Raw genomic sequence first — 26404 nt, forward strand, 5'->3', positions numbered from 1 at the left:
AGTTGTGGCTTAAATTTGTTTTGTTTTTTTTTGCCTCTACAAATTGTCACAAGTGTCTTATCTCTGAAACCTCGCCACAGCAACACCGTCACAATCCAGGTGAAGAGAAACAACCGGAGAGGCACTCTGAATCAACCCAGCCGACTCCTGTCAGATCACCCGGCGCCCTCCTGGCCCGGTATGCACCAAGGGGGAATTGCTTGTTAGCAACGCTCCTCTTCCCCTCAATCCCTCCGTCTGGATGTGTGAAGCTTGTAGATTCTGCAGCTGATCAGCACGCAGGTGTCACGCAGAGGCACTTTTATGGGATTTATATGACGGCTGCCTGGAAGATGAAGGCTAGTCGCGGCTGGCAGGGTGAGGGCGCCGGCGTTCGTTTCAGATGCCGCAGCTGTTCGCTCTCACCGAGTCGAGACGTGACTTATACGAGACAACACCTCGACGCACCTGACCGCCGTAAACAAGAGATTGATGTGTCGCGGATTTTCAGGAACACATTCGCCCGTTGTGCTTGCAGTGGACTTTCTATTTATCACTTTATACAATCGGTGCAAAAATAAACTTTTTTTTTTATTATTTTATAGCGTATATGTCTGTTCTTATTGTGAAAGACGATCGTAAATTTTTTTTTCTTTACTACCCAGACCTGAATGAGACATTTTGAAATCCTTTCATGCTTTCATCGAACAAGCAGGGAATCAATCAACCCGTTGTGCTGCTTCTCCTAAATAAAAAATGACTTTTGTATAAAAAATTTTTCTTTCTTTTCGTCTTTTACTCCACGAAGCCATGAGCAAATATTCCATGGCATTCATTTGATCACAGATAATAGATTTTGTGCGCACGTCTCTCCAGGATGGCCATTCAAGCTTTAATAAATAAAGCAACAAAAGAGCCGTCTGGCGTTTCTCTTTCTTGTTTTTCTTTCTGAGTGTCTCTAAACTGAGGCGAGTGTCTGCATGTAAAGTTAATCTAACAACAGGAATGCATTGCACTAATCACATTTTTGTATTAAAACAGAATGTCGATCTGTGAACACTGGCAGGGAAAATAAGTCTGCCGCTTCATCTCACCTGTAACACGTGAAAGGAAACTTGATTGGAACATAGAAAATAAATGAGAGAATATGAACCATGACATAAACGTTTATTTTTTTCTTTTGAGGAATCCTTTTTTACATTTATTCATTTGCCGACAATAATCAAACTGCACTCAGTAGCACAGGTGAAACCAGATATTTACATACACTACATTTATCTCACTAAAATTAAAGCAGATTTTTGATGTTTAAGGTCAGTTTTGATTACCAGAATTATTTACAACATGGCAGAATGATGAGAAATAGGTTTTTATTATTGTCTTTCTTCAAAATCAAGTTTGTGCGCACCAAAATGACCATAGACCTGGTCGATTAAGGATTCAAATCTTCACTCTGAATCGTGGCTCTGCCAGGTCCGCAAGGGGAATCGCTCACCTGCAACACTAACCCAACATCACAGCTATGTTGCGCAATTCGCCATTTTTAAAAATGTCTTCCTTGTTAAACACGTTTTCTTCGTTTCACAAAGACAACTTTATTCAAACACATGAAGCCTGACTAAAGCTGACATCGTTCTGTCAAACAAACACGTTTCAGTTTACAAGATGCATAGAGTCAGCTGGAGTGCACCGACTTTAAGAAAACAGACGATAAATGAGGTAGCTCCCACCAGTTCAAGTCATAAAGTTCCAACGTGATTATTTTTATCGAGGTTATCTTAAATTGGATGTTTTTTTCTTGTTAGGCTAACTACAAAGTAGCATCTGCCACATCGATGTGTGGAAAAGTTTAAAATGTTCCTTTTTTGCAGGATCATGATTTGACAGTGAAAAACATCCTGTTTCTTAGTGGAGTATGTTTATGTTTTCCAGAAATGCTGCAAGTCAATAACTCAATGAAATCTGCTGGGGTTTCCTGACTGGGAACTTTTTTTTTTTTTACCAATTTGAATGAGAAACTGAACTTGACTGTGTTGTTTGGAAACTAGGAGAGATTGGATTGAGGTTTTATGTTTGTTTGTTTTTTTGCACACTGTCAACAAAACATATTTGGGATTAGTGGCACTTAAGTACACTAAAATGAAATAAATTAGTGAGCTGAGAGTTTGTGGCAAGATACACATTATTCTTTGATGGGCAGGATTTATAAGAAATGTGTTGTTTTTTTTACAACATAATGAAAAAGAAGCTACATTAAAATAATCCTAGTGAATCAAACAGCCTCCACTACAAGTTCAACAAAGTTATTTTACTTTCTATTTATTTATTTTTTTTGCACTATTACTAAATTACATCAAGATATAATTCAGTTTACAACATCAATATTTCAGCGTTTTGCTTCTTCAGCTTTCATCACCTTTTTCATTTTATTCAATTTTTGCGAGTCACAAAACTTTGTGAGAGAGATGCTCATTTTTTTGGAGTGCCTTCTATCCTGCAGAGCGTCGTCACCTTCTGAAAACTAAACTAGTCTAATGTCAAGTGTTTCCACTGAACCTGAGAAGAACCTTCTAATGTTTCAATGACAGAGAAACCAGAATGACAACGTAGAAGTTTGTACCATCTGAAATCACAAATAACATTTTTATTTATGAGGACTCTGTTCTTCTCATGAGCTACTTTTGATATAAGTGTTGGACATGAAAAGGTAGATGTAGTGCATAGGAAGCCAGTTTTATGTAGAAACTAGGATTTAATAAATTCTCGTTGAAATATTCTGAATCGTATTTCATTTTGGACCACCAGCCATGTGATCTTACTGTATTAACCAACTTTCAGCAGCAGGAAGAGACAGAGCTTCAGAAGGAAGTTTATGTTACAGATAAAAATGCACTTTGTTAATTAACAAGTTTACGGCACTGTTTATTTATATGTGAATTTTTTCTTTTGAGCTTTTATTTTGAAGGTCCAATTTTCGTTGCATTCTTCAGCTTGTGTGTATGTAACTTCCTCTCCCCCACATTGCTGTTAAGCTTTGTGAGGTTAAGTCACAGCTTGAAAAGTTGCTGATATTTTTTTTTATACATTTCCTTTGTAAATATTTCCTCTTTTGGTACAAACCCAATGGAAAGTTTAGTATATATTATTCTTAAATGTTACTTTAACACTTTGTTTTAATTTTGGCTGTGAAAACAACTGTGAAAAACGGTTGCCGTTTCAAGCCCTCTTGTGGCGAGTTATTTATTAGTATTAATGTTTTCTTACAGCTGTTGAAGACCGAACTATACAAAACCAGAAGACGGATGATTTGTTTTTCTTTGTCGTCTTCTACAGGTTTGTGTAACATGTTAAAGGTCAGACATGAACGTACTCGCTGTTTGTTGCTAGTTTAGCTAGTTGGTTGTATAAAATGCTTTTAACAGAAGTTAATTTCCTTTTGTTAATAAACTTGTATGTTAGTCACAAGTTGACTCTTAATTCCATGCAGGTGCGACATCCTGCTGTTCAAGATAAGGCCAGTGTTGGACTTGTCTATTTATTATTTTAAAACCTAAATTCCTAATTTTATTGATAATTACTGTAAGCAAATATTTTTTCATAGCTAAAGTTAAATCTACTGAAGTGCAACATTGTGATGCCCCCATTAATGCGTTGGCACATTTTTGTTGCCTTTATTGTGAGGCGCCCATACAACACTTATGAGCCAAAGATTCAAATTTATGCAAGCTGCACCGCCTGCATGTAGTTGAGCTATGAAAACATTCTATTATCCCACATTTTATATTTATATTTATGTAAATACTTTATTTACTGGAGGAGATTTAATGAATCAGGAAGATTAATAAGGTTAATTCCAGGTTTTATAGATTCTTTTGCTTACGGACTGCGCCTGTGTCGCTCTACCCAACATTATCCTAATCTTCTTACTCTGTGAGAAACAGAGAAAATGTTAGCAGACCTTCACAACTCACCAAGAGATTTGCTTCCTGTGGCAGAAGATCAAGAACCTGTGGATGGAAATGCTTTGCAGAAACTTGTTAAACTGTCCTTACTGGTATAACAAAACTCCAAGATAACGCATTAAAATTAAATCCAGCTTACAAGATAAGAGGATAGGCCAAAGCCACATTGGGTCTTCGCACATTAGTAACCAAGCATTCATATTTTGTCAGTACCTGTTGCCACACAAACAATTTGAAAGTTCGGAGGAGTTTCTACGCTGTTCTTGTAAACCAAATGTGTTGGATAGCTCTATTAGTACAACGGGGCAAGTGAAGTGCTTCCTTTGTTTCTTCAAATTAAGAGTTTCAGCTCCATTCATCTCTAGAGCTTATAGTAGCGTAAACCTACTTTATGAGATCGGGTCATGTGCTAACGAAAACTGATCTACTTTCACAAGATATACTAGCAATTACCATTGCAAATGTGCACAATACTTTGTCCATACTTTCTAAGAAAAAACCCATGATTTTGCAGTTGCAGTTTTTCCATTAAATAACAAATGCAATTAAAATCACGTGAATATTTGTGTTACGGCCAGGCGATACTCTCAGAAGATGAGGTAAGTCATTAAAGTTGCGCCAAATCTTTTAATCAAAAAACTGTTGTTGTTGTTTTCTTTTAAATTGCTGCCTTTTCATTAAGCAAATTTATTTTGTTATGTCAGATGGCGCATATGGTTAATGGAAACACAGCTGCTGTAACACTGCAGTATTGTAACATCCCTATTCATTTGACTAGATCCCAATTTGCTCAGAGAAGGAGAAAAACTTTTTCTTTTCTTTGTCTCAGAGAAACAAATGAAATTGGAAAGCTCAGAGCACAAAAATAGAGCCCCAAACCAAACAAGGAACATTTTCCCCAACACCTTTCTGCCCAGCTGTCAGACTTTACAAGAGCAAAGACATTACAAACCAAAGAGAAGGCATCGCGGTGTTTGATGCGACAGGAGGAAGTCCTAAACCTGTTCCTATCTCTGTATAACCCAGATGAAATCTCTTAGTTTCTGGCCGTAGCATCTATCAGGAAAGAGAGTATGGTAATATCATTCAACAAAAAAAAAAAAAATAGACGGTGAGAGCAGCTTGTACCCAGCTGTGGGGAAAAATGCTCAAAAGCACAATAAGAGACCTTATCTTGCCTAATAAATGGAGGTCTAAGAAGTTCAAAGCTTTTAAGCGAAAGTCTTTTTGCTGGTTAAACTCTGACAGAGCCCATGGTGGTGAATGAAAAGGCACTCTCTGCCTTTTAAAAGTTCTCACACAGGGATATCTTTAAGGTCAGTTCATGGAGAGCCTTGAAAAGCTGCGCGAGATTGACACATTTCCCCTGGGCAGCACAGGTGGAGTGCGGCTCATCAACTAGCTAACAACAAGACGGCCAGGAGTTACTCTCAGAAGATGAGGGCTCCTCCAACTGTGATCGCTAGCCCGGCGTTAACCGGCGAACACGCAGGTGGAGACAGTCTGAGCTGCATTCATACCTGCAGCCTGAATGTGAAAGTGAAGCTCAAGAGTCAAGTGAAAGTCGGGGGATTGGCGTCAGAACTCAAACTGGAGGCCAAAACGAACACATTGACGATTTCGAAGCGCTTAATTCAAACGTTCTCGGACAGAACAATCGTTTCTTATTGCTGTGTTACTTTTCGGACACTGCTTTTGTCTTTTTTTTTTTTACTTGGCACACAGTTCCCTACCACTTTCTTTCTCTCTGATTGACTCCCTCTTTCTCTCGAATTCCGTCCTTTCCTTTCCTTCCTGTTCTGTCCTGTCCTGCCCGGTACGAGCCGGATAAATGAAAGACCATCGAGAAGATATCAAGATAAACATAAAAGTACTCTAGGGTTGACAAGAAAATAAGAGTCATCCATCAAAGGGCCAACCTACTTTCACGACGTGTCAGAAGAAACCCAGGATTCTCAAGGCACTGCCCAGCTCACTTTAATTTAGGACAGTGAACCGGATCAACACGTCAGCGCAGCAAGCCTGAGAGATGGAGAACGGGAAAAAAACATGCCTAAATGTGATCTTTACCAAGGTTACTTCATTGACCTGTTCGGGCTCCAAGCAGTGTGTTAATTATTTTGAGAAAAGAAGAGTGAGATAAATCTAAATAAGGCTTTTACACCTGTAAAAGACATAAAAAAAAATGCTGCTCTATGGGAAAAGAGGTAGAAATATATATTCTTTTATCCTATGTTAGCTGTGTCTTACTTGGCATCCACTTGAACTAGATGGCACAAATTTTAAAACCCCGTCTTAAAGATATAGATTTAACTCTTTGTAGTTACGTTATATTATAAATTATAACCCTCTCCTTTAGTAGAAAAGCAGATCAATCCTCAGAGCAGTTGGACCAAGCAGCTGTAGTATCTGATTTTACCGAATTAAAACTACTCAAACAGAAATGTTCCTATCCACGCAATGCCGTTTTCAAAGGTCTATAGTGTTGGTATGTTGAACTTCAGAAGGGGGGGGTGTGTGTGTGTGTCTTTGGCGGGTGGAGGGAAGGGGGTTGGGCGTTTGAATGGCGGGTGGTGGTGGAGGGGTGCAAAAAAACAGCTTACATTGATTGAACATTTAGATTACTAGTTCTTCCCTAAACCTTATCCTCAAGGCAAACCGGCCTGCGTGTTTTCAGTTCAGCAAAACCCCGTTAATCAGATCTCAATTAAAATCTTGTGTGCTGAATTAGGGAAATGCCTAAAACTTGCAGGGCACTGTGCCTGGTGGACCGGTGCTGAAAAACACTGGATTCGATGTTGGCATTTCAACCAGTGGATGTTAATTGGCTAGAATTGAATGTTTGTTTGATGGTTGATCCAGCTTCTGTCGTTGACCTTAACCATAAATTCAACCTTTGTGATCATAATTCAACATTGAATTAACATCTTTTGCAAACAAGCCAACAGCGAAGTGGCTGTGTGTTTGGGACATCCCAACCACAAATCACCGATTCTAACTATATTTCAATGTTGATTTAATGTTGTGTGCTATCTGGGAATGCAAGTGGATAAATATGTATATATTCAAAATATATGTATTTTATTCAGTTTTTTATTTTGCTGCGTAGCTTCACTGATGGGACACTCAGGATTAAGATTTTCACAACTCTGAGCATAATTAAGTTTCCAAATTTATTGTTTTGGAACAGAAACGTAAATTTACTGTGAATAATTTAAAGAAAATATCTGGTGCATAACGGATAACCTCCCCATGGTCTCTTCAGGTTTATGACTGTTCATAAAGTAAATATATAATTTAATGACTCGGTAGTATAATATGTAAGTGTTTTGGGAGGGAAAATAAAGACGTTCAAAGGAAAACACCACCAAGTTGATCTTTGCTTGTTAGATGTAGATTATAAGTCATGTTTTCCACCCAAATGTGATGCTAATTTTTTAAATGTTGCAAATTAAGCATGTTTCCTTCTTCTAGTCTGAAGTGAATCAATCAGCCCACGCGAAGCGTAATTTCATCAGATTATACGTGGAAATGTTTAAGAGCTTTGTGCAGGGCCGTGCAGAGACCACTAAAGGGGCAGGTGCTCAAAAAAAAGGGCACATCTAACCGCATTTTAGGACAGAATATTAAAGCCACACAGCTTTCAGAGTTTAATAAACAATGATAAATTACAAAATTGTGAAATATACAATCAAAGCTAAGGAAAATCTCTACACAGAGCATACAACTATGCATATGTAAGATATTTTATTAGTAATTTCTGTCTGCAGGTCTATTTTGTTATAGGAAAGTATTGTAATATACAAACCCGCAATTTAGCAAGATATGTAAATCAGAGCTAGACCACCAGACATATTTTGTCTTTATAGAATTACACTATTAAAAATATAAACAAGGGCCCGATGCAACCTTTTAGTGAACTGTAACCTATAAAACAGAGCTGCCCGTTTGCTGCAGTGGAGATGAAGATGGTCCATTCAGGAAAGCAGAGTTCAGCAGTTCAGTTTTGTGAACAGTTCTTTACTCTGTGAAACTTGTCCAGTTTCAAAATTCAGCATTTATGAAATGTAAAGCTAAGTGCTGATCATATTACCACAAAGGTAAAATTTGTGCTTTGGAAAAGTGAATTATAGTGCTTTTATGGTAGACATGTTATAGAACTAAAATACTCTAAATTTGTGAGTTGATTGTTTTTTCTTTACTCAAAAGGAACCTAGTAGGTACAGTTGTGTAGGACCTTAATTTTCTTGCATTATAAGAATCGGAAAGTTAAGTTTGTCTTATGTCATTTATTTTCTAATACTTCAAGCATAGATGAACATTCAATAAAATATTGCATAAAAACAGTTTCCGTTTCATATTTCCTGTACAAACAGTGCTGACTTAGAAACTCTTAACATAGTTACTCTTAACATTTAAGATTTACAGGGATGCTTGACAAACATTTCAGGTAGAATAATGGCTTGGCAGGTGTAAACGCTCACTGCAGGTGGATGAAGTGGGCATGTGGTTTGGTCCAGTTGATGGCACAACTTCAGACTTCAGTTCCTGGCATGGAACCTCCCAGCCAACCCAAAATCTCATGAGCTAGCTAGGAAAAGTATAAATCTCTTTTGTATAGATACATGGTGAGTTTCCTGTAGAATGGAATCATTCTTAAAGCTGACTTTGAGATATGACTTTATGTGAATGTCTTTTCTATCTAAGAAACTAATCCATATGAATGTGATATCCTTCAAAAATCATTTGAATACCTTTTGCCATGTTCACTAATCAACCTGAAAAGCTTTATCAGCTTTATCTGTGCAATGTTGTAAGACATGCTTATAAGAAAATAAATGTACTGTATTATGCTGGTATGAATTGCACGTCTTATCCTCAAAATAACATATAAACATTGTCCAAATGTTTATACAGACATTTTACCTTCTTCGAGAAACTGACGGAAAAACCCTGTCACCTGCGTAGTTTCTGCTTCCAAGATATCATCGCTGTCGTCACTGTCATCACTTTGCTTCGCCTGTGGCCAAATGATTGACTGCAGGACCATCTGTAATTGTAGAAATAGAAGTAGCTCCAAACGATCACAGTGTCTATCAGAAATATGATCCAGCAAAAAGTTCCTTGAAAAGAGAAAAAAAAAGTCAAAAACATTGTCAGTATAAAAAAAAGTATTTTGAAATCAGTAGGTCAGTATTGAGAAATCAAATTAAATAATGATATTTAATCTAAAATAAGTCCACAGATGTACTTACAAGGATATATTTTCTTCAAAATTAGTTAAAATCAAATGAAAAGGAGGTCGTTTCTAATGTTGCTGGGTAACAGAACGACGTTTTGTACCGCAAAGTAAAAAGAATGTAAATTAATATTGTATATCAACACTTGTCAGATAAGAGAAGCAGTAGTTTGGATGACGCTATAATGACCATAAATTTATTAATTTATTCATAAATGAAGTCACATGAACATTACAATAGATGAACAGAATGGGGTTGTGGTTATAATTAATGTCGGANGGGCACATCTAACCGCATTCAAGGACAGAATATTAACAAAGCCACACAGCTTTGTTAATAGCTGTGTGGCTTTGTTAATATAGTATATATATCATTAATATAGTATATTTATCATTATAAATATTCAATTTATAATGATAAATTGTTTATGATAATTTATCATTATCATAAACAATGATAAATTGTTTATTAAACAATTTATCATTGTTTGATAAACAATGATAAATTACAAAATTGTGAGATATACAATCAAAGCTAAGGAAAATCTCTATATAGAGCATACAACTATGCATATGTAAGATATTTTATTAGTAATTTCTTTCTGCAGGTCTATTGTAGTAATCAAACCTGCAATTTAGCAAGATATGTAAATCAGAGCTAGACCACCAGACATATTTTGTCTTTACAGAATTACACTATTAAAAATATAAACAAGGGGACAATGCAACCTTTTAGTGGACTGTAATCTATAAAACAGAGCTGCCTGTTTGCTGCAGTGGAGATGAAGATGGTCCATTCAGGAAAGCAGAGCTGCATCAAACTTGAATATGGAACTGCAGAAAAAAGAAAAAAAAACAAAACCAAAAATTGAATTGTTAATGCATGTCACCATCAGAAAAGCCTACTGAGTTTTGCTTAAAAAAAAACTTTTTAAAAAAAATTAAAATCACACATTTTTGTCTCATGAAGTGAAGGAATTATTTGTAGAGGTGGGGTTGTGGTTATAATTAATGTCGGAAGAGTTCACAGCCCCTCCTTGAAGGATACAAGGCAGCCATATTAGCTTACTACATTAGTGGTAGCATCTCCCGGAAAATTACAACTTTACTAAGGCTGCCTGTCACCCATCGGTTCTCTTTAAAGATTCTAGACTCGGCGCAAGTGGTATTTCTTTTTGAAATAAAACACGGGAAAATTGGGTGTGGGACAGCCAAGAGACGGGGGTCTGGGGGGCTGGGGGTCTAGGAGGTAGCGAAAACTAATATGCCAGCATTACATGGTGTAAGATTGACAACGGTCCAAACCCGTGTTTTAAATCAAGCTTTAAGATAATGTATCAAACTTCATGCGCAAAATAAAATATCCTACAGAAATATGAAAGCATAGACTCACCGGGTTTGCGTTTGCCTCCATGGTCGCTGGCATGATGCTGGTATTTCTTCAATATGACACTTGGGTCATGTGATTGGCTGGGTGTTGAAATCTGACAATGATTGCTAATGTCTGTGACCTGAAGTAACCTTGCCATTTTTGTACAGCGAATTTTTAGACGCTGAATTTGAGACAGCGAATTTGAGCAAATTGAATTTTTAGGACACTGGAAATATTGCATTTGAATTTTTAAAAGTTGAATTTTTTTATATGAAATAAGTCGTTCATCTAATTGATTCATGTCAGAGATAAAACATTGGTTACACCGTTTTAGCCTCATTGCATATATCTACAACATTGTTTAAATAAATTTGACACTGTTGAAGCAAAAAATCTTGATTTAATCTCACACTTTGTCACTTGGTTATAAATCATGCCTTTACAAAATAGAAAGAAAAAACACTAAGAGGTTCTGTAAGCTGCAGCGTGGGATTATTGAAAAAAAAAACAGAAAGTAAACCCAGCAAATCCGCTAACAAGTGACGTGTTGGTGTGTATTAGTTCTAGAAACCTCCTGAATTTAATGTGATTCAAAGAGTTTGCCAAAAGTGGCTGACAGCCCACTTTATGACTCATTACCTTTGAGTCAATACTTCAACATAATGAAGTATTCGCCGCGCTGCCGTAGATAACATCAGCATGTCATGAACTGTAATGAGCTGCACTTGGTGATATAATTAAATATTAGTAAGTAGGGGTTAAAGCTCAGCACATTTCCTGTTTTTTACTGATATTATTCTGATTAAACCTGTGACTCTCACCAGTTCCCAGGATGTAGATCCCTTCTGGCTATAAATTAAAAATTCTTTCTTTGTCCTTATTTTATGGCAGAGGGATAAATGAGTCTCAAACATATCAGAGTTTGTGGAATCTAGCATTGTAATGAATCCAAACACAAACAGTGAATTCCCGTCAGAATACCGTTACATATAAATAGCAAATTGGTTCTTGGGTTGCATTGTAACTTCAGCTTCCTGTAAATGTGGCCACTAATATGGTGGAAAATGCTGCTTGGGTCTCTGACAAATTTGTGCGTTTCGCAATCCTTCTTTTTCTTTCTTTTTTTTTATTTTTTATGTTAGACACCTGAGTTAATTTGCGAATAAAACAGAGAGTCGAACGTCTGTCGGGATATTACGTATGCGCATGTTTTAACTCTGAAAAAAAGAAGGCGGCAGACAGGCTCCATCCATAATGTGTGTCTGTTCAGAGACCTTTAGCTGTCGGATGATGAGGTCAGATTAAATATGTTTATCTTGTTTCAAAAACGTGTGCAATATGCATCGATGTCAGAAATCCTCCATTCTCTGTGCAAAAGCAGGAGGCAGTGATGTAATGTTAGCATTGTGTGCTGAAATGATCCGTTCGTTGCCTGTAGCCTGTTCACCCAGTGAAAACAAACCTGGAGCCTCTTCCATCTGACCCTGAGAGCAGGGTTGCCACCTTTCTGATCAAATTAAGGGACGTCCACCACGGCGCGTCGCTCTACTCTCATGTGGTGGGACGTCCACTGCAGTGATAGACATTATTTTATGGCGGTGTTTTTTTGTCGTTAAAAAGTGATCCATAGAGCAATCGTTCAGTACCCCAAAATTGTACTCCAATCAGAGTAGTATACTTTAACACTGTCAGCTGTGATTGATTCAGGTTGTGAGCATAATTTAATGGATTCCAGTCTCGTGCAACAAATGGCCATCAAAACCGTTCCGTTAAAAAAGCCCCTTGAAGGTTTCGGCTCTGGACGACAAACACCTACATCAGATAACTCATCAAACTGTTCCATTAAATCTCCTGATCTCCGGCAATCATCATGAAATGATTTTATTCTTTGTGTTTCAGCAGCCAGCTCGGCAATTATTCTGGGATTTGACTGGTTGGAACATCTTAACTCCCACATCGACTGGTCTGAACGACACGTTATGTCATGGTCACTCATCCTGCCTCCGCTCAGCCGTTCCGCCACCGGCGGGTCAGCATGAAGCCGATCCACCAGATCTCTCAACCGTCCCATGGGCCTTACCATTGTGCTATAGATCTTCTCCTCTGCCAAATAGCCGCCTGTATAACATTTCTAAAACAGAAAGAGAAACCATGGAAAAGTACATTAAAGAATCCCTCGATGCAGGAATTATTCGCATCTCTTCCTCTCCGTTAGGAGCTGGTTTTTTTCTTCGTCGGTAAGAAGGATGGCACCCTTTTGGTGTCAATTTCACATCAAAGTCTGCGGGTTTTTTTACCCAGACACAAGTGGAAAACCGCTGCACTTACCAACCTTAAAGAATCTAACTTTAACAATGAGCAATAAAATCCCACTTCCTCAGTGTTTCAGAGTTTATTAGGAACATTATTGCGAGACACTTTATGACTCTCGCTCTTAATGGTTTCACCACCCGTCATAGGGCTGTTAAAGCATTAGTTTTAAAAAAAAATAATGACTAGGCAATCTGGCAGCAAGCTGAAGAGCTTCTAAAACTGTGAAAGCAAATTATTATCATTTACTTTGGGATTACTCTTTGATTTTGTGCTTCTCAGTCACTTTTAGTGATGGCTAAAAAAGTTCTTTTAAAAATCCTGGAAATTAAAACATAATTTTTTCCTCTTGTGTCCACATCATGGATGTCCCCATCAATAAACCGTAGAACATAAAGGATAAAGTATCGCTCACAATTTAGGTTTATTGGTAAGGTGTCATTTTGAACCAGATTCCATCCCAAGGTGCTTTTCAAAGATAACAATAGAGCTCAATGGAAAACGGGGTTGTTGTTGGATTAATGTGCTGCAGTTAAATCGAGCCGAGCGCAATGCAGACCGTTTGTCCAGTGGCCTGGATGAAGAAAGCAGCTGACGATAAATTGAGTATTTGCTGCGATTCAGTGCTGAGCATGCCGTGAGGCGACATGCATCAGTGGAGTCTGAACTGCAAGAGACGTAAGCAGAGTCGAAATTAACGAACCTTTTCCAGTGGGAGGGGGGAGTGGGCCACGGTCTTAAAAAAAAAAAAAAAAAAAATCTGCAACAGGACAGAGGAAAAAAAAAAGATAAAGTTACTGATTCGAATCATGACTTAAGACAGAGAGGAAGAGGAGCAGAGAGAGGGCGTGTATATTGTTTTATTTCTGTAGTGTCAAAAACTACATTTAATACTTGTGAGAAAAGCTGGAAGCAGTTCATTCAAACACATTTGATAATATTGGAATGATATTTAATTGGGTACATGCAATTCAACACAAAATAACATCCGATGCAGTAAAACTCATATTTAGTGCTAAAATGGTAAAAAGTTACTAGCCTAGCCTGGACCTTCCTGTGCAATTCCGCTCAGAAACGTTCCCTCATACAGGTCAGGTTGGGCTTTCTACCGTTCACTTGGACTCCTTCTGCACAATTTCTACTGGGCCAATCAGAAGGAGAAGTTGTGAATGATGACATCAATTTTCTGCTCTGTTTTAGAACTGCAGTTTGTCACTTGGTTATAGTAGTTGTAGTTTGTGGTAGCGAAGGAAGTGAACGAAGTGGTTCAGTCCGTTTTGGCCACGCCTCCAAATATTGAATTAACATTAACAGCCGCCTTGTTTAGATCGGCGCCTCTAGTCTCTCCTCACAGTGGAGGATGGTTGTTTACATCGCAGGAAATTTCTGGAAAGCTTCATAGCATTGGACTGACACATAGTACGCCACAGGCTAATGTTTGCGATCGGGTAAAACTGAAAACGTCAGCGTCAGGTCTGTATTGATAATGTACTGAAATAGCATGACATGCTAACTCTTACCTAGGCTTAGCAAGTGGGACACTCCTCTATATGAAGCTCAGTAAAATGAATATTAGTTTAGAAAACTGATATTCTAGAAAACCATTAAGTAAACAAAACAAAACAAAAAACATTTGCATCTTTGTTTACACTTTATTTAAAATGGCGTGTCAAATATTAACAATTCTGTTCTCAATAATCAGTGGAAAAACCAGAAACCTGAAAGCCTCCCTAGAATTCCTCCTGGAGAAAAAGAGCCACCAAGCATAAATGAATTGCTAGTTACCATAAATTAAAGGAGAGCTGCAGTCGAGAAGAAATGAATTAAGAAGAACATGGAGCCTGGTTCTCCATTATAAAGGTCCCAAGTTTCCCTTAAAACAGTTTCTAGGATGAAAACATCTCATCGGTTTCTTGCACATCTCTGCATTTATCCCTCCAATGATTCCCCTTTGCACAATATGAACCCCCCCTGCTGTTCATGCTATCACTTCTACAGCATTTTAGTTTTCATTTTCACTGCAGCATGCTACAAAGTTATTAAATGTGTCTTTTAATAACTGATAATTTGAAATGATGAAACCAGCTTCATCTCATTGTAATAGTGAGGATGTTGAGGGTCAGTTGATGTTAATTTTCCTCCAAGCAGAAGACAAAAAAAAAATTGTCTGATTTGTTCAAAGTATCTTTATCTGCTTGTGTTAAACTGTCTATCTGGGCTCTGTGGGCAGTTGCCCAGGGTGGCATAAAGAAGAGGGGTGCCCAAGAACTAGAAAGTAAAATATATCTTATGTCAGTTTGCTTTTATTTAAACACAGAGGAGTAAGTTTCCTTTACTTGCAGCTGAGTACTTTGTACTTAAAGCAAGCTTCTCTATCTTAATGAAAAGTTGCTTCAAAGATTTCTTAATTAAAGTGTGCCAGGCTGTTATGCACTAGAAACTAGATTAAAAATACTTGGTAAGATTTTGGGGACCAAACACATATGGAAAACCATTTGTGTATTTTTCCTCATTCTTAACAATTTGTGTTGGTTTATTCCAAAAAAAATAAATAAAATAAAATAAGGTTTGAGCTCACTAAATCTAAAAAAGGTCAAAGGTCGAATGCATTTGCAAGTCTGCAATATAAGCAGAGCTTTTAATGATGTTGCAGTTACTTTAAAAGGACATGGATCTTGCTGCAGGTCCGCCTCAAGTTGATCTTTTTCTGGCTGTGGTTGCCTAACATCCCCAACAATACAGAGGAGGGGGGGAAAAAAAAAACAGAATCTGGAGAGCTACATGGACTTTATTCTGGCAACCCTCCAAATACACTCAAGATAATCCTGAAACCACAGCGAGGACCCACGGCGCTATTCATCACTGCCAGGTTGGAAGCCACAAGCCATTAGTTTTAGAAGCCGGGGCTGTCCACGCCGACGCTCACCGCCGAGATCATCACAAGCAAACGAGCGAAGCGGCTGAACGGCCGAGCCGGAGGCCACGCGACCCGCAAACAACTGGGAAAAAAAAAGAAAACAGGCAGAGGTTACACGCTGCGCTATCACTTATCACCTCAATTAGAGCGGTTCGTAGGTTCTCGTCGTCAAAAAAAAAAAAAAATCTTTAATCTTTGTTTTCTGGGCCTCGCTGTGCAACCGGCTTCCAAGCTACATCACCACTGGCGCGAGAAACAATGGATTATCGATCGAGCAGCGCGCTTTAGTATAATTAAAAACCCAACATAATTAGTAAAAGGGGAGGATAGGGATAAATCTTGGCCGATGAATCTCTCCCTGTATTTGTACATTTGCTGCTGAAGGGATTCTGGCAGGCATCCTCATTTAAGCAGCCAAGTAAATGAACCCAAGCTGCATCTTTACAGCTTTTCTTTTCTTTATTTTTTTGTTATCTGTTTTGCTGTCGAGGTGGAAAGAAAAATGCTGGAGCAGAAATAATGAAGATGTATGGATCTTATTAGACGCTGTGATTGGAAGTAATGCATCAAGAAAAGTGTGTCGTTTAAATTAAATTAGGTCAAAGTGTTACAATTACAAGCAATCGGTAAATGAGAGAAGATGCGGTTTTTTTTTTCTCTCTGATATTCATTTTTATGGATGACGGCGTGCCATGGCCATTGTGGATGGACAAAAGGAGGTTACACACTCCAAAAATTATCAGAGATTTTCTACAAAAAACTAAACTTTTGAGTTTGAAAAATCAAACTTTGAAGAGTAAAAAAAATTGCGAGAAAAACCTCAGGGATTTTCAAGAAAAAAGAAAAATGTTGTGGAATTTTTTTCCAGCAAATTTTTTATTTCTACTACTTTGAAAAAAAAATCTGAAACATTTCTGTATTTTTGTAGCAATTTTTTTTAACTTTTCATAAGTAGAAAAAAAAAGTTGACAAATTGTTGAAATGGTGTCAAAGCAGTATAGGGGTAAGAGAGTGTAAGATGTCAAAACTTCCAGCAGCTAATTAAGAAAATATTTCTAAAAAAAAAATCAGTTTTTTCAAGCTAATTTTCAACTTCTCAAACTCACAATTCGAGAAGGCATCGAAAGAAGATAAGACGTCGAACGAGGGTAGCGGTGGGTAGGGTATCAAAAAGGGAATTCTAAATGTTTTGTAGCAAAATTTTTATTTCTAAAACCTAAATTCTTTTGTCAAAAATTTTTTTTCAAAAAGGCGTTGATAGAAAGAAGTGGGCGGTAAGGCATCGCAAAATCGTAAGGGTCGGTGGGGTAAGGCATCAATTGTTTTTAGCTTTTTTCTAAAAAATTTCTGCGCTAACAGATATAGCCTAGCAACTGCTGCAGCTTTGCAGGACAGGAAACATCGCCTGATTTGTGTCTGTAAAACAAAAACAGTAAATTCTGACTAATGGTGAGATGCAGCGTACCTCCACACCACATTCTGCCCAGTTACCTTATTATTTTACTTTTCAGTGCAGAAGAAAGATCTGCTAACGCGGCACACCACTCAGAGTTGACATTAATGGCAGATGACGAAGCACATCTTCTCCTTCCAGCAGCTGCTGTGATTCATCTCCCATCTAATTCTGCCGTTTCCTCAGCCTGTTATGTTTCATTTTGTCCATCCACGCAGGAGCAGCTCTCCACCGTGAGACATGTTTGGTTCATCTGCCAAATGTTTCGTGAGAACCAGTTGGCTACAACAGTAGTTACCAAACTTTTTGCCACATTGACTAAAATCATTTCTCAGAATTTTGGAATCAGGTGTAAAATGACACACACACACACACACACACACACACACACACACACACACACACACACACATCAATCACCTTGTCATGTCTAGAAAACCATTGGCCAATTAACTCATTACCAATCTGGAAAAAGCACATGCAGAAAACATGTGCTGGGACACACTGAGCAGGAAACCTTGAAATTCTGATCGCAGATTCCTTACATCCCAGTTTTATGTTGGAAATATTTAGTCTGTAAAAACAGCACCATTCATAAAAGAGCTGCAATATCTCATAAAAAGAAAAAGCTCACATGCATAAAATCCGGGCAAAATGCTTTGCCATCCAGATACAATTCAGATATTTCAGTGGTTTGAAAATACCTCTGCACAAATCAATCAGTTTTGCACGACTTGGTGGGGGGGAGAGAGAAAAAGAAAGAAAAAATAGGAACACGTTTAAAGTACAGCTGCCCTTGAAGCCTCAAAGCGCAGTGAAACTTTATATCCTGAGCCACAAGCGTTAAGTGTTAATGAAATCTCTGGGTCGGTCTCTTGTTTCTGGTGGTTCTGCTGAGCCGGATCAAGGGCTTCCATCAAAACACGTGGAGCGTTTGTGGAGGGCTGATGGGATTTCAATCATCCGAGCATATACTTGTAATCACTGGGCGGAAGACGTTCTATCATCTGTGTGCAAGTGGCTCAGCCGGCAGACATTTATTTACGTGAAGGCGTAAAGACTTTACGATAAAGTGTGAGCGGAAAAAAATCATTTTTGAAACGAGGAAGTTTAAAGAGAAAAAATAAAGAAGAATCTGACTGACTTTAAACCCACAGTGGGGTCTTCAAACTTTATGTATTTTGATAATACACTGTTGTGCCATTTTGTTCCAAATACCCAAGTAACAGTCTGCTCATTCACCGTGTCGCTCCAGATTAAAACCTGAAGGCTTCATTACTTCTACAGTTTGCTTGACTTGCAGTTGCAAAACCATCTGATTCCTCAGATCTGCTGTCCATGAATACATTTCCTGTTTATTTTTTTATTAAGCATTAGCATTTAAAGTGTAGCAGCAGTTTACAGCGCTGTGGCGTTTTCAGCTTGTGTACATGAACCGCCTCTTGAAAGTTGTCTGCTTCAGACATCTTAAAATGACCCAGAGCCATTTTATGGGCCAATGAAAAGTATTCACCCTCTTGGACGTTTTACCTCCCCACCCCCGTTTTTTTTAAATCGCTTTTCCAAATCGCTCAACAAAATGTGGCTTTCTTTGACCAAACAATTACAAGAAAACCCTCTAATGTGAAAGTGAAAACTGATTTGTACAACATACTTACAAATAAGAACAGGTAATAGTGACCTGCCACTGTGACTCAACCCAGTCATCTAACAATAGCTGCGTTTCCATTGTAATTAATGTATTTTGCCAAACTGCACTTTTTTTTGTGATCAACAACCGGATGTTACTTACTACTGGCGGAAATGACAAAGAATAAAACAGGAAGTGGCAGGAGGATGACGGCATTCGGCAGTCAGCTTCTATGCACCTCAAATCTGGAACAAACTTCCAGAAACCTGCTTAGAGTTGCCTTTGATTTGCCTTTGTAAATGGAACATTGATCAACATATTTGATGTCTCTTGATTGATTTTGATGGTGGCGTTTGATGAAATGTATCGTTTGTTGCTTGTTTCACACAATTGGTGACGGTGTGTTTTTATGACGTAAAGCACTTTGAACTGCCTTGTTGCTGAAATGTGCTGTACCAATAAGCTTTAACTTTCAGGGCAACACACACACAAACACAGTGAGGGTTTTTGGTCTGTTCGTTCATGTTTGATTAAGATCAGATCAGACTGGCAGTTTGATCCTGGCAGACCGCAATAACTCCGAGCTGATGCACAGCGCTGACTCAGCACTGACTGGACAAATCCCTTTTATTAAGCCGATGTAACCCGGAGGTCCAGAAGGAGCGCTACCAAGTCACTCAGCAGCAAAACGATGAAGTAAACAAACCATGTAATGGAGACAATTAAAAAATGTGGGGAACTGCTTGGAACCCACTAGGAAGAAAACAAAAGTCTTTCCCATCAGACCCTCTGATGGCGTCTTTGGTGAGGTTTTTTTTGTACTCAATGGCTGCGTTTTTCATGGGCAGCCTGGGCAGTCCTGGGCACTATTAGGCGTAATTCACAACCCCAGAACTCCACACTTTATAGTTTCATCTGGTCTGTTCGCACCCACTTTGTCCTCCTTACAGTATTGCCACTCATTTGTCCAAAAAACAGGAAATGCTAAGAATGTTGAGTCATTTCTGGTTTTGTTTGTTTTGATTTTGGTGTGTGTGTGTAGTTTAAGCTAGAATTGTTCAATTGCAAACAAGTTATAAGTTGCTTAGAGATAAAAAACATACATAAAAATAACCCCATAACATTTGGAAGTTCCTTTGAAATCTACCACAGGGGCTAACAGCACCCTCCTGTGGTGAAAATGTGTAGTTACAACTTTAAGGTAACAACCCACTGTCACCTACAATGACGACTTGTTAGGATAGAAAAACAAAGAGTATATTCCTGCCAAAAAACAACCTCAAATTTTGAGATTTATCTCAGAAAATTGGACATTTCTTTCTGAAAAGTCGAAACTTTGTACCTTAAGGTTACTTTTAGGTCACATCTGATTGATATGTGCCTTTAAAAATATTTTTTTAAAGCCACATAAAAAATATGTGCCTTTATGTGTCTTTCACTTGTCAGTGAAAAGACAAGTCAGCTTGTCTTTTCACTGTAACTGAATGCTTGTCTTTGGATTCTGAGCATGAAGTTTTGAACAGATGAGCCTTCGGTGTTTGGAGAGCCAGGAAAACATAAATGTGTGTTGAGGAAACAAACAAGAACAAGCCAAAAGATTTTAGATGCGCGTGTGCTCTGTTATGGTGAGAAACTCCAAACTGTGAGTGTGTTCATTTTAAGGGACTTTTATTGCCACAGAAACAATGAGCAGTGACTTGAATAATTCATGTATGCTTTGATTGCTAGGCGATAAATCATGGCGCTGCATGGGATTGTCAAATGGGATTACAGCTTTTTTTTCCCCACGTTGGAGCAAATTTGACATTAACATTGAAGGCCAGCACAGGAACACCTTCTCATGTTGCTTTATGCATTCATGCAACATGGTGTTTAATTTGTACTTTGTTTTCCTGGTAGGGCTCTAGATCAAATCGACAGTCATTAATGTTTAACCCGCAGTAAGGAATTTTATATCCGACTGTGAGCTGAATAACAACTGTACAGCGCGGTCTTCTTTCATGTGGCTCCTTTAGACGTCCCCACAGCTGATGCGCCTGCCTCTGTCGCTCCTATTCCTATTCTTCACACAAACCCTCTGCCTGTAATCCGTAAACCTCTTTGCTGTTTTCTCTTGTTTCCTCCCCCTTGTTAGCTCCATATTCAACATCCTTCACACAGTAAATCCACCATCACTCCTCTGCAGGTCTTTTCAGCATCTCCAAACCAGTGTTGTGAAAATGCATTTGCCCATTTTAATCTCAACTTTGACTGTTTGATCAATTAATCTTAGGAATAGAACCCATCTGACAGTATGAAATAGGCTAAAATATCTCAAAAAGCAACACATCCTGCCCTGCAAGCTTCACTTGCCTCTTTTAAGATCAGTATTCATGATCCAACAATAAGAAAATGTTGGAGTACAAAGACACAGAGTCTTTGTAGCAACAGAAGGGTCCGAAGAGAAAACTACAGTTGACCAAACTAAATACATTTCCTAAAATCTTCTTGATGAGAAAAAGTCAAACTTTTGGGAAAGTGCTTTGGAATATTCTTTATGGAACTATAATTTATGAATGGAAATATCTTAGCTCTCCTGCGGTCTTAGCATGACACATGCGGAGTCGGTGTAACCCCGCCAGACTGCGCACAGAGGAGACAACTTGTGGTCAAGATGACCCCGTCTCATAAGACGAGAGTGTTAAGGCACAACCAGTTTTTAGGTCTAGGGTTGTAGTGCCAGGTTGCTTTACTGAGTGCCTTGGTAAATAAAATCATCATTTGAAAAATATGCTTTGTATTTGCTCAGGTTGTTTTTCTCTGTTCTTCATCTTTCTGCTGATCTCTTTTCAGAGGTCGCCACAACAAGTCATCCTCCTCCACATAACTGTCATCTATGTCTTCATCTCTCACTCCTACCACCTCCATGCCCTCTCTAACTGCATCCATATGTCTCTTCTATGGCCTTCCTCATTGTCTTTTTCCTGGCAGGTGCATCCCTAACATCCTTCTCCCAGTATACCCACTGTCCTTCCTCTGGATGTCAAATCATCTCGGTCTAGCCTCTCTGACTTTATCAACCAGGCCTTCAACCTGTGCTGTACCTCCAAGGTCCTCATCATTAATCCCGTTCATCCTCGTCACTCCCAAGGAGAACTTCAACATTTTCAGCTCTGCCACTTTCCAGTTCTCCCTCCTGTCTCTTTGTCAGTATCACAGTCTTCAATAATATTGCTGCTTTGGAGAAATTTTACACAGTCTTGTAAAATTTCCTATGGACCTTTGTTGCCACTCTTTAGTCACAAGTTCACTCCTGAAACTTTTCTCCATCCTGGACTCTCTGCTTTACCACACTCCATGTTTTCCTGGGCAGTGGACACCAAGTACTCAAAGTCTTCCACCTTTGCGACTTCTGCTCCTTATATCCTCACTAGCCACGTTTCCATTACCCATAGCATTGTGGAAATTGAAATTACAAAAATAAATTTGCTTCACAGAAGAACGAATGAAAAGTTTTTCAATAAAAGCTGCTACGCTGGGATGAGGTGAGTTTTCAGCCACTTTGCGAAATGCTTTTCTTGCACGACACGAGCCACGTGATCAACATCCGAAAACCACAAAGACCACAGGAAGTAGTATGAGGAGGACGATGGTTTTCTTACTCACAGGCCTTATAGCATCGAACAGTTCATAAAAGGTTGTGTGCAGTTCTAATGTGTTGAATCCATAGTTCTTCTGAATACAGTTTCCTTAAAATGCTGTGTTTGTAGCTGCTCCAAAGCTTACAGGGCTTGTTGCTCGAGTGCCTGAATAAGATGCCAACATGTCATCTGATGGATACTAGATAAGTAGTAGCGCCGCGGCTAAATTATGAATTTATGCAACTGTTTATATCCATAGCTGACATAATTTTTAATGTCATATCGCGTGAAAAAGCTTATTTAAGTGTGATTTTATTTTCATTCCTTATTTCTAAATTGTGTTTTCTCAACATTAGCAGAACACAGAGAAAGATTTGTGCAAATTTGTAATGGGAAGACAACTACTGTTCCACCTTAACAGAACAGCTGTTGACTTCTGGATTTCATTTTGGGGTATCAGAATAAAGGTAGTTTACTAAGAAAAAGAAAAAAAAAAGGCAAACCCACATATTTTAGATTATGTTTGTGAAATATGTTTTCTTGCTCTTCCCAACTATGCACGACCTTGTGTCAACCTAGCACATATACTTTAAAAAAAAAAAAAAAAAAATTTCTTGCTCTTCCCAACTATGCACGACCTTGTGTCAACCTAGCACATATACTTTAAAAAAAAAAAAAAAAAAACATAAAAGTCTGCGGTTGCAAATTGCCAACAACTGAAAAAGTTTGAGGGGTATGAATACTTTTGCATAGTCCTTTTATCACAATTCACCAGCCTTTAATTCTGGCACCGCCATCCACAACATCCTTCACCTGCAGCCATGAATTCATTATTCCTTCTCCACTAATGCGGCTCTGCTGCATGTACAGACAAATCCTCCCGGCACATGCAGAGACGACTAAAAGTAATGACAACACGTCCTGTCAGTGACACTCCAAACGACGTGAGCTTTTTTAAAAGGCTCTGTGCCATGGGCTCTTCTCGTTCATCAAAAGTTTTTTTTTTTCTTTTTTTTCCCCAAAGTCAACTGGAGCCAACATGTTGGGCTCAGTGTGAGCGGGGGTCGGTCACTCCAGCGAAACTCCTCCTCTGGCTGCGACAACGGGAGCGGGACACTGAGGAGTCAGCAAAGTCAGGAGTGTAAATGCATCAGGGAGGGGCGTACCGAGAGTTCGACTCCCGTTGTCGCTACAGTAAAGCCGAAAAAAAATACTCATCAAGGAGAAGAATAAATAGAAACAGGTGAAATGGGATGGAAAGTCAAAGTTTTAGATAGCAGTGGGGGGGTAAAGGTGGGGTTGAGAGGGAGAGGGGCTAATGGTGGCTCAACCACAGCTGGCTCCCTTATAAACGGGTAGCGGCTATAAATATATTATGACAGGCAATCAGCGCAGTTACCCATGTCCCCCAAGGATGTTTTGGGTTGAAAGGCCCAGGGTCCCACACATACACACACTCGCACATCGTGACAGATGAGCTGTTGGCGAATATTCAGAGTGTGAGAAGATGTCACAAAAATCTAACCTCCTGGAGATAAACCTGACTCAGAGCAGGAGAGAGAGGCTGAGGACCTTTAACCCCTGACACGTGGGGCCAACACAAACCGCGATGGGATCTATAAATCACGGGGGCTAAAAGACGTGCAGAGGACATGAGGACAGACGGTTCAGGCCTGTCACAGATGGAGGGGGGAAAATGATAGGTTTTCAGATATAAAAAAGGACAACATCCTGTCAAGAGGTTCTTTGATGGGAGTTTTTATCAAATGGTTGAGTGGTGTAATGTAAAAGAGAAAAAAAGAAAATTGAGAAAAAAAACATTTCAGCCTTAATCTTCTGAAATAACATTTAGAGTCTTGAACAAAAAACATTTTTAGGTCTTGGATTGGTTTGCCTTCACATCCATTTGACTGTTTTTTTTGGGGGGGTTTTTAGCAGCTCTAAAAGGTCAACGTTGAAAAAAAAAAAGAGTATGGATCATGCCACACACCTGAATTGCCTAACAGAATCAAAACAAGGGGATTACTCTAAAAATGGTGAGAAACCTAAGGCAGCTCTGCTCACAGCTGTAGAAAAACAACAGTTTATTCCTCTGTGGGGTTCTGAGTCCAGCATTTTCTGCAGCAAAGCGTTCCTGCAGATCGATTCGGTACACAACAGACTCTGTGGCAACACGAGTTGGTCTCATGCCTACAAGTTTACTTAAATAAAAAACACTTGTTCTCCTAAAATGTCGAGGAAAACCCCGTTGTACACCACTTACAGCAACAGCAGATGGTTAGCAGCGCTTTTGTGATGAACTTTTTAAAAATTATTTCTATAAAATGATAAAGATGCTTCACACAGTCAAACTAAACTAATGGATTCTTATTACTCATGTTCACATGCGAGCTACACAAATGTATTGCTTAGTGCTTCAAGCAATCATACTAAAGCCATATTTTGAAATCTTTCTTTTTTAAAAGGTTTTGTTGGCTCTAGTGACGTTTATTTGAAAGTAGTTCGACAGGAAAGAAGGTAATGAGAGAGGAAGACATGTGGCAAATGTCACAAGGCCAGGAGTCAAACCTGCAACCACCAGCCTGAGGACTAAGGCCTCTGTACTGGGTTGTGCTTCGCCCCTGCACCACCACAGCATGTAAAACCCTGTTTTACCATGTTCCTTGACTGATACGTTGTACACTGCTAATGCGCTGTTGAAATTAGATTCAGGTTCATAAAGATGAACCCTGTTTTGGTTGGCATTGGTTTTGAAAAGTAGAGCACCTGTTTTTTTGGGGGGGGTTGTTTAGTAAAAAGACATAAACTTTGTGCTTAATGTTTGGTAGACCCCTAGTATTTAAGGACAGAAAGGATAGATTTGACTAAATTAGACAGAACAAGAACACTAAGTAAACCTCACCAAATTACGCTCTGCAACATTGACATCAGCACCAAGAATATTTAGTAGGAGCTGGAACTGACGTCAGGCCTGAGCGAAGTAACGGCAGGAAGTCTGAATTTCAAAATAAAAAAAAAAGTCTGAATTTCAACATGGCGACGCTCATTATGTAAGTTATGTTTACAATCATTTTAAGCTTCCCATAATCCATCACCACTTTCAATTTGGTACTTTCAGTTTAGAGTTGTAGGTTCTAATTTTAGACCCTTTTATTTGTGTGTCTTATGAAAACATTTCCACCTACTACAGTCGATGCGAGGAGCGTCCATTTTGAAACGCATAGTCCGTCTAACTAGTCGTGACTGAAAGTAGTTGGAGTTGCTCCCAGTTTCCCAGTGGGGAATCCGACTTCGGCGGGCGTCCCAGATGAGATTTCCAACTGGGAAGTCGGAATTTCCCAGTTCCGAGGGGAACACACAACACAAGTATTATCTCTTGCCTTTCACAGCTGCGCCACACTAAGCTTTATTTAATGACAGCGCCCTCTGGTGATGCAATGCGGTAACTGTAGTGTAAAGTGCTTTGGGGTCCTCTGGACGTAATAAAGCACTATAGAAAGTACAGACCATTACCGAATTACAAATCAACCTAAAAGCTACAGCTATGCATTTCTGGGTGTCACATATAAAATTAATGGAGGTAAACTATCCAGCCATCATTTATACCCAAGCGGCGAAAGGCGTGGTGCACTCCGGACAGGTCACCAACACAGAGACATATTGAAGAAACAATCATGCACACTCAATCATTCATACATAAGGGCAATTTGGAGAGACCAGCTGACCTTAAAGTCATGTTTTTGTACCGTGGGAAGAAACCAACAGTCCAAAACTCCCTACAAGGCCACCAACTGCATTAGAAATTAACTAATTCTATCAACAACAAAAAAATGCCCTCCACTCTTTTTTAATTCACTACAAATGGGTTCCTGTGACAACAGCTCAAAGTTGTGAGGACGATTTGAAACTGACGGTTTATGAT

General features: G+C 38.9%; 2 long non-coding RNA genes across 2 annotated transcripts; both read right to left on the minus strand.

Annotated features, from left to right (window-relative positions):
- Positions 1 to 8215: 8215 nt before the first annotated feature.
- On the minus strand, positions 8216 to 10813 carry LOC107836558 (uncharacterized). Its single transcript, XR_001662471.1, has 2 exons — positions 10574 to 10813; positions 8216 to 9064 (listed from the first exon to the last, which is right to left on the minus strand). It is a non-coding gene; the product is annotated as an uncharacterized LOC107836558 (long non-coding RNA).
- Positions 10814 to 15632: 4819 nt separating this feature from the next.
- On the minus strand, positions 15633 to 25833 carry LOC103140054 (uncharacterized). The gene is made up of 2 exons (XR_476467.1): positions 25668 to 25833; positions 15633 to 15861 (listed from the first exon to the last, which is right to left on the minus strand). It is a non-coding gene; the product is annotated as an uncharacterized LOC103140054 (long non-coding RNA).
- Between the last annotated feature and the right edge of the window lie 571 nt (positions 25834 to 26404).

The sequence above is a fragment of the Poecilia formosa genome, unplaced genomic scaffold (assembly GCF_000485575.1).
Source record: "Poecilia formosa unplaced genomic scaffold, Poecilia_formosa-5.1.2 Scaffold67, whole genome shotgun sequence".
NCBI classification, from domain to species: Eukaryota; Metazoa; Chordata; class Actinopteri; order Cyprinodontiformes; family Poeciliidae; genus Poecilia; species Poecilia formosa.